This window comes from Wyeomyia smithii, chromosome 3 (genome assembly GCF_029784165.1).
Source record: "Wyeomyia smithii strain HCP4-BCI-WySm-NY-G18 chromosome 3, ASM2978416v1, whole genome shotgun sequence".
NCBI lineage: Eukaryota > Metazoa > Arthropoda > Insecta > Diptera > Culicidae > Wyeomyia > Wyeomyia smithii.
Genome location: NC_073696.1, coordinates 205,683,630 through 205,690,874, shown reverse-complemented (window position 1 = coordinate 205,690,874; position 7,245 = coordinate 205,683,630). Strand labels below are relative to the sequence as shown.

General features: G+C 38.9%; 1 long non-coding RNA gene across 1 annotated transcript; it reads right to left on the bottom strand.

Annotated features, from left to right (window-relative positions):
- Nucleotides 1-3,549: 3,549 nt before the first annotated feature.
- LOC129732230 (uncharacterized) lies at nt 3,550-4,056 on the bottom strand. Its single transcript, XR_008729204.1, has 2 exons — nt 3,991-4,056; nt 3,550-3,830 (listed from the first exon to the last, which is right to left on the bottom strand). It is a non-coding gene; the product is annotated as an uncharacterized LOC129732230 (long non-coding RNA).
- Nucleotides 4,057-7,245: the final 3,189 nt, after the last annotated feature.

Below are 7,245 nucleotides of genomic sequence, written 5' to 3'. Positions count from 1 at the left end.
GTTCTATTAAATCAAAGAGCAGCCGTTGCCCAACCTGTGCTCTGGGGGGAATATATATTGAGGCAATACAAAGCTCTTTACCTTGTATTGTCATTTGACATGCGACAACTTCGATGCCTGGAATCGAGGGGAGGTTAATACGATAGAAAGAATAGCACTTTTTAATCCCTAAAAGTACTCCTCCATATGGGGTGTCTCGATCAAGGCGAATAATATTAAAATCATGGAAGTTGAGATCAATATTTGAAGTAAGCCAAGTTTCACAAAGGGAAAATGCATCGCATTTGTTTTTATTTATCAAAACTTTAAACGAATCAATTTTTGGTAAAATACTTCTACAATTCCACTGTAAGACAGAGATAGAATCCTTCATATACGCAGTTGAATTAGGCATCGAAGGATACAATCGCTGCAAGGAGAGGCCATTGGGCAGTCAACTGCTTCAAAAATGATCTAACTGTTGGGAGGAATGCTGTAAGAAAAATTTTAATTGGATCGGGTACATTGAAATTTTCAAAAATCCAGTCCACAATGTCAGAAAATTTCACTAATCCAGAGTTTGTTTCATCAACTGGGAGTGTAAAAGGAGCAACTGGGGTTTTAGATGTTCCTGGCAGTGCTGGGAACTCCTTCTGGGACTTTAAATTTGCCAGCCCAGGAGGAGTTTGCTTCGGTTTTTCCGCAGCACTGTTTGGTTTGTTTGTAACCTTCATTTCACTTTGAGAAATCTTAGGACCTTTTCTGGGAAGTTTAGGAGAGGAAACACTTTTCCTCTTTCTAGACTCCCCAGGATTGGCGTAAGATGCTCCCGCTGGTGAATCGTCAGAATCGGTTTCCTCAGAGGGCAACAGATCGAAGGGGTTCGAAGTAACGGGAGAAGTGGTAACGGTCTTCTTCAGCATGTCAGCGTAGGAACGCTTTGAACGCTCTTTGAGAGACCGTTTTATTTTATCCCTGCGCTGCATGTACACCGCACATGTCGAGAGCTCATGCAGATTTTCTCCGCAGTGAATACACTTTTCAGCGTTAACACTGCAAGAATCTTCCGCATGAGACTCCCCACACTTGCCACAACGTGCCTTATTGCAGCAGTAGGCGGCTGTATGGCCTAACTGCTTGCAATTCAGGCAGTTCATGACGCGGGGCACGTAGAGCCTCACAGGGAGACGAACCCGGTGGATCGAGACGTGGCTTGGTAGTGCAGACCCGGCGAACGTAACTCGAAACGAGTCTGACGGAGTGTATACTGTTTTGCCACCGATGATCGATGCTGACCGCAATTGCTTGCAGTCGAGCACCTTTACTTCGGGACACGTTTTGTTCTTAAAGCACCCTTTGGCACTTTGCAGTATACACTCGACGGACAGACTCGAATCGGTTATGACACCGTCGATCTCCACGTCTCGTGCGGGTATGTAAACGCGATACTCGCGTGTGAAGAGCTCAGAGCAAGCGATAGCATTGGCCTGTGCCAGATCACTGACCACGACACGGAGCTTGTTAGGTCGGACCTTGGAAATTTCGGTCACGGCCTTGTACCCCTTCGTCAGGTCTTTAGAAATTTGCAGTATGTTTAATCGCTTTGAATTCACTCCTGCCTTTGGACGAAAATAAACAGTATAGCTGCCCTGGGCTCCGTCTGGGTAAAGCCTGGGGCGAGGGGGGACTGAAGAATGAACAGGGGAGGGGGTAACAGAAGGGTCAGGGTCAGAGGGGTTCGGGGATGGTGGCGCGGGAGGCGAGGGATCTACATCCATCGCGCTATGTTTAGCGCACTAGCGCTGACAAGAACACGTACCTTTTTATTTCTCCCTTCCAGTAAGGTTGGTTGTCCGATCGTTCGAAGTAGCAGCCGTTACAGCCAGCAGCACCAATACAGCAGCACCAAACAGCCACCAGCAGCGAGCCAGGTGTGAGATCACTCCACACAGCGATACGACTCGCTGACACTGATGGCTTCTTCTTTTTCCTCGTTTGTGTCTCGTCCACTGCTGTAGCACAATCCAGCCAGCAGCCAAATCGGCTTACGCACCAGCTGGCAGTCACGATGCGAAACAGTTGCACAAAGGAACGACCTTGAACCCGGATTTATTTCACTCGACCAGGCAAACAATGCCAACACTTGTTCACACGTCTTTTGTTTTATACTCTATCGGACCGATCACCAAACACGTCCAGTACTGATGCGTGTTCGGCACAGAATGACTTTCAATTTAAGCACCCACAAAAATATCGAATCATGTCAAATAATTCTACATTTCAGAACATGAAAAACAAAGTTTGGCAAAAAAATGCATTATTAAATGGTTGAACTTTTAGAATGTTTGAAAGTTTGTAAAAATCTAGGAAAGAGTTGGAACAAAAAAGTGTTTCTAGTGCCTTTTCATAATTTTTTTTATGTCGCTCGTTATATGTAAGGGTTAGAAACATGGTGTCTCTCTTAATCTTATGAAAAATGTGAATTTTCTATCTTACTTTTAGGTGGATTGATCACCCAGCTTTCTGCATCAAATTAACGTCTTAAAATTTCGAACATACGCTATGGTTATAATCAACATTTGAATCCCTATACAATTTATCGCACGAAACTAGAACAGTTTGTTTGATTGATGTGGTGACTTCGGTAAAATTGTAGACAGTAGTTTTGCCCTTCCAGAAACAAAAACCGTGAAACAAAAACATTTTTCTGAGAAAATAACACAAAACAATTATTAGAAATAAAATATCTCAAAAACTCACTTTTCGAAAATCCAACTTTGTCTACGAAAATTACACGATGTTAGCTATGGATTAGAGATGGTCGGGTTTGGCTATTTTCAAACCCGTACCTGAATATTTTTTTTCGGTTGAAACCCGAACCCAATCCGAACCAGAAACTTTTTTTTGATCAAATCCAATTCCGACCCGAACCCGAAAATTTTATTTTTGTGAAACCCGTACCCGAAACTTTGAAACCCGAACCCGAGAGTTTTTTTGGGATTTAATTTTTTGAACCAATTCACGGCTGCCCTGAGGTTTTGAGCCTCGAATGGTATTGAAATGTTAGTTGCATGAAATGAGATATCATTATCTTATATATATTTTATATATATATATATATATATATATATATATATATATATATATATATATATATATATATATATATATATAATATATATATATATATATATATATATATATATAAATATATATATATATATATTAAATATATATATATATATATATATATATATATATATATATATATTTTATATATATATATATATATATAATATATATATATAATATATATATATATATATATATATATATATATATATATAACCCGAACATTTTTTTTCGCCTAACCCGAACCCGACCAACTCCCGACACCTTCAAAAAAATTTCAAACCGGAACCCGACCATCTCTAATGCATCGATTGTTGTAAGCTTGGAGAAATGGAAACAAAAATATTTTTTCAAATATAAAGAAATTCAAGTTCTTTTACAATGTATTTTTTTTAATGGATGAAATTATTATCTACCGCTTTGCCGAAAACACTATACCGATCAAACAATTTGACTCTAAAAACATTGTTATCATTACAGCAGCATTTCTTGTGAACTGAAATCCTCACTTTCCAATTTTCGTTTCATTTGCTCAATTATTAGAGGTAATAAAATTGTTTCACTACAGTTAGAGAGTCAGAGCGGTTCCGCTCACTAAGGAAAAACTTCACTTGTCACAGTTCACACACAGGTACAGGGGCTGGCTAACGCCGAGTACACACACAATTGGATGACAGCCAAAGGTGGAACGAAAAGAGCGAAACTGGTTCATTGATTTTCTGAAAATAGATGCAGGCATTACACTCGCGAGCTGATCAGCAGAGTCAGTTCTTTGAAAGAACGAAATCTTTTGATCGCTCTCAGAAGAACTGCGTCTTACGATGAATTGGCTTTTTTTAACAACTCGCAGGCAATCCGCCCGCAATCAAAAGAACTGACTCTTCTGATCAGCTCGCGACGCGAGCGGAATTTAGAAGATCAATGAACCAATTCTAAAGCTCTTTTCGTTTCATCTCTGCCATTCATTCGTGTGCGTACTCGGTGTTAGTCAGCCCCTGTGCCTGTATGTGAACTGCAGCAAGTAAAGTTTTTGCTTACTCTCGTGGTTGGCTGGTGGATGCGTTATGCATAGCAGAGCAGACAGCCGGTGAAAGTTGGTTATTGGGAGTTCTTTTGTGGTCTCATTCGTGGCCAGTGTGTCGAACAGTTGACATTTTTGTATGACACCGTATCGAAAAGAATTGTTGCCTCTCTTGCAGACTTCGACAGCAGCGTTCAACTGTACGCTTCTCTATTTGAGAGAATCGTTTAACTAGAAGCCAACACCGATGGTAAACGATTCTCTTTTGTGCCGATCTCCGGCCGCTTCGATATCTCGACTGTAGCATTGTGCGAATGACAATAATTAGCAATCATGCGACAGTTTAGTACAGCAATAAGATTTTATAAATAAATAATATAATAAATAATTTCTATATATGTACTGCCGAAAAATATCATCAATCGTGAACACCAGAAGATTTGAATCCCAACTTCTAAACTTTTTCATTCGAAAATAGTTCGCTGTAGCGAAAGTCTCATCCAAATTTAGCATATTTAAGCAAAAACAGGACAATAAAAGCATGAATCTTATGAATTCAATTAACGTCCTCGATGCTAAGTAAATTGATTCCACTTCAATTCGTAATAAATGCAATAAATAGCACAGACAGCTACAGTCAATAACACACGAGCCAGAGATTGTCTATACAATGACAACAATATAAAAAGAAGTGAGCGAGAGAATTGTTGTTCATATTGAATTCGTGACAAAAAGCAAGAGATAAAGCAGATCGTATGCAACTTCGGTAGCGGCTACTGTCGCGTAGTGTTTCATTCCACAGTGGTAATTACAAAAATCTTGCTACTGTCGTGTGAATACTGTAGCGTACGAGTACACTCCCCACCCTGCTCGTGGCTTTGCGATTGGCAAGTGGGGTGTGAAGCTTTCACATGATTCTCGTTTGCAGTGTCTGATCAACAAAATCAGCTTTTTGCCTGAAAGAAATTACTGTTTGCAACTTTGCCGAAGACATCGTACAAATCAATCAGACCGTTCGGGGTTTAGCATTGAAAAATTCCAGTTTTTTGTCATTTTTCCGTAATCACACAATTGTTTTTCAAAAATAAGCTTCTAAAGACATATTTTATTTTTTTTTTGATTTTTTTCTTAGAATATTGTTTCTGCGGTGTATTTTTTTTCGGGAAGAAAAGTTATTATGTACAACTTTTCCGAAGACACCATACCGACCAAACAAACCCTTCTAAATTTTATAAGCACAAAGGGATATCTTCAATCCATAGGATATGTGCATATGAGCAAACTTTCAGCCTGATAAAAAATGGCTGCCCCATTTTGCGTGAAATTGCACCGTTGGCAGCACTGGTATATCGTGGCGTCCAAGTGTCATCTGTGTGTTTCAGTCTGTCAAAAATTATTAAAATATAGTATGCCATTACATCATGAAAACAAATACAAACGAACAACGACTGCAAATCATATTTTAAAACTGAAGGAACGAATTTGGTGAGCAACTTATTTCTTCTGTTGGCCAACAATATCATGCGATTGGCGCTACTGAACAATTTTTTGTTAGGTTATATGAAATTGTTGGTGTACATGGACAAACCCAACATTACTGAGGCCCTGAAGGACACGTGTTACTGGTAAAGCTCAGGTCGGAATTCTAAAAAAAAGAGGCGCACAATTTGATTTTCTGAGTGGACTATTTGAGATATAACTGGTAAGAACCAATTTATCAATTTCAATGAAGATTTCTTATAAAACTTTTTGATATCGAAAATTTTATAATTTTTCATTGATCAAAAAAGTGAAAGTGCTCAGAGGCACAACCTCCGAAAATCTGGTTGCAAAGGCTATATTAATCTTTTAAATCTCTGCCAGAGACTTGTAATTCATAAGTCCCCGTACTTGTGGACGGAGAAAATAACGGCCGCCCGGAATCACATCTGTTGCTGTATTGATTTCGTGAGACAAATTATATTTAAACCTAACCTTCTGAAACCCCGGATAGAAACAATTCTGTTTCCCAATTTTTCTTGGCTGTGTCTTAATGATTATGGTTACCAAGAAATGGAATCTTTATCTTTACTCTTTTATTTTGTTACCTATTGATTTTGCTTCTATGCGGCCATTATTGTTTCATCTACGGGAAACAAGGTGTCCAGTATCAGCGCTTTTTTCGGCGAAAGAAGGTGCTCACCGTTAGTGTAAATGTCACATCAAGATGGGAGTGCTGTATGATTTTCCTTGAATTTGTCGTCTCTATACCTGTTGTGTTGTGAATAATTCATGTTTTCACGGTATGAAGCTTCGACGAAAACGACCACCTTTCATATCTTTAGTTTCATTTGCAAAACATACTGTATCATTTACGCATCAAATAACTGTGGTGAAAGTTACATTATTATGGAAAAACGTGTCTAACTTTCGCTTTTCTATTAGAACAAGCAAAGCAAGTTGCTTTAGTTTCTACTATCGCTTTGTCGTGCGATATATGTCAATGAAAATAACTCGATACATAAATCCGTCTTGTTACTGTTACATCTTATAGTATCGTTCTAAACAGATCTGTAATGTCTAAAATGAGCAGTTTGTTCATAACATTAACTTTTTTTTGTTCAACACCTGATACTGTTCAATATCGCTTAATCGTTTGAAACGATTGGAATTTCGGTTCGTTGGCACATTAATTAAAATCGAAATCGACCCCTGCAAGTACCAATTGACGAAGTTCGCTTGAATTAACGTTCCTTCAAACCCATGATTTTACCAGACATCAATCATTCACCTCAACCTTCTTGTTATTTCCGCTCATAGTTATTTATTGTTTTATTTCACCCCAACGAACGCACACCCTTCGGCAAAGAAAACGATGAGCTCAAGTATCAATAGCTTCAACAGGTTGGGGATTATTGTAGGACCATCAAGAGACAGTTGCTTTTTAATTTATTTTAAACACAAACATGTACTTAAGCGCTTATCATTCTCCAGCCTATTTTGTCGGCAAGCATCCCTCGTCAAGCTGGTACTCTCATGATTTCAATACGAATACGTTCCGATAATCGCAATTATCGGCATCATCGTTCGCTGCGTCGAATTGGCTTCTAGCAGTTGGGGGCCGGAAAGTGTTC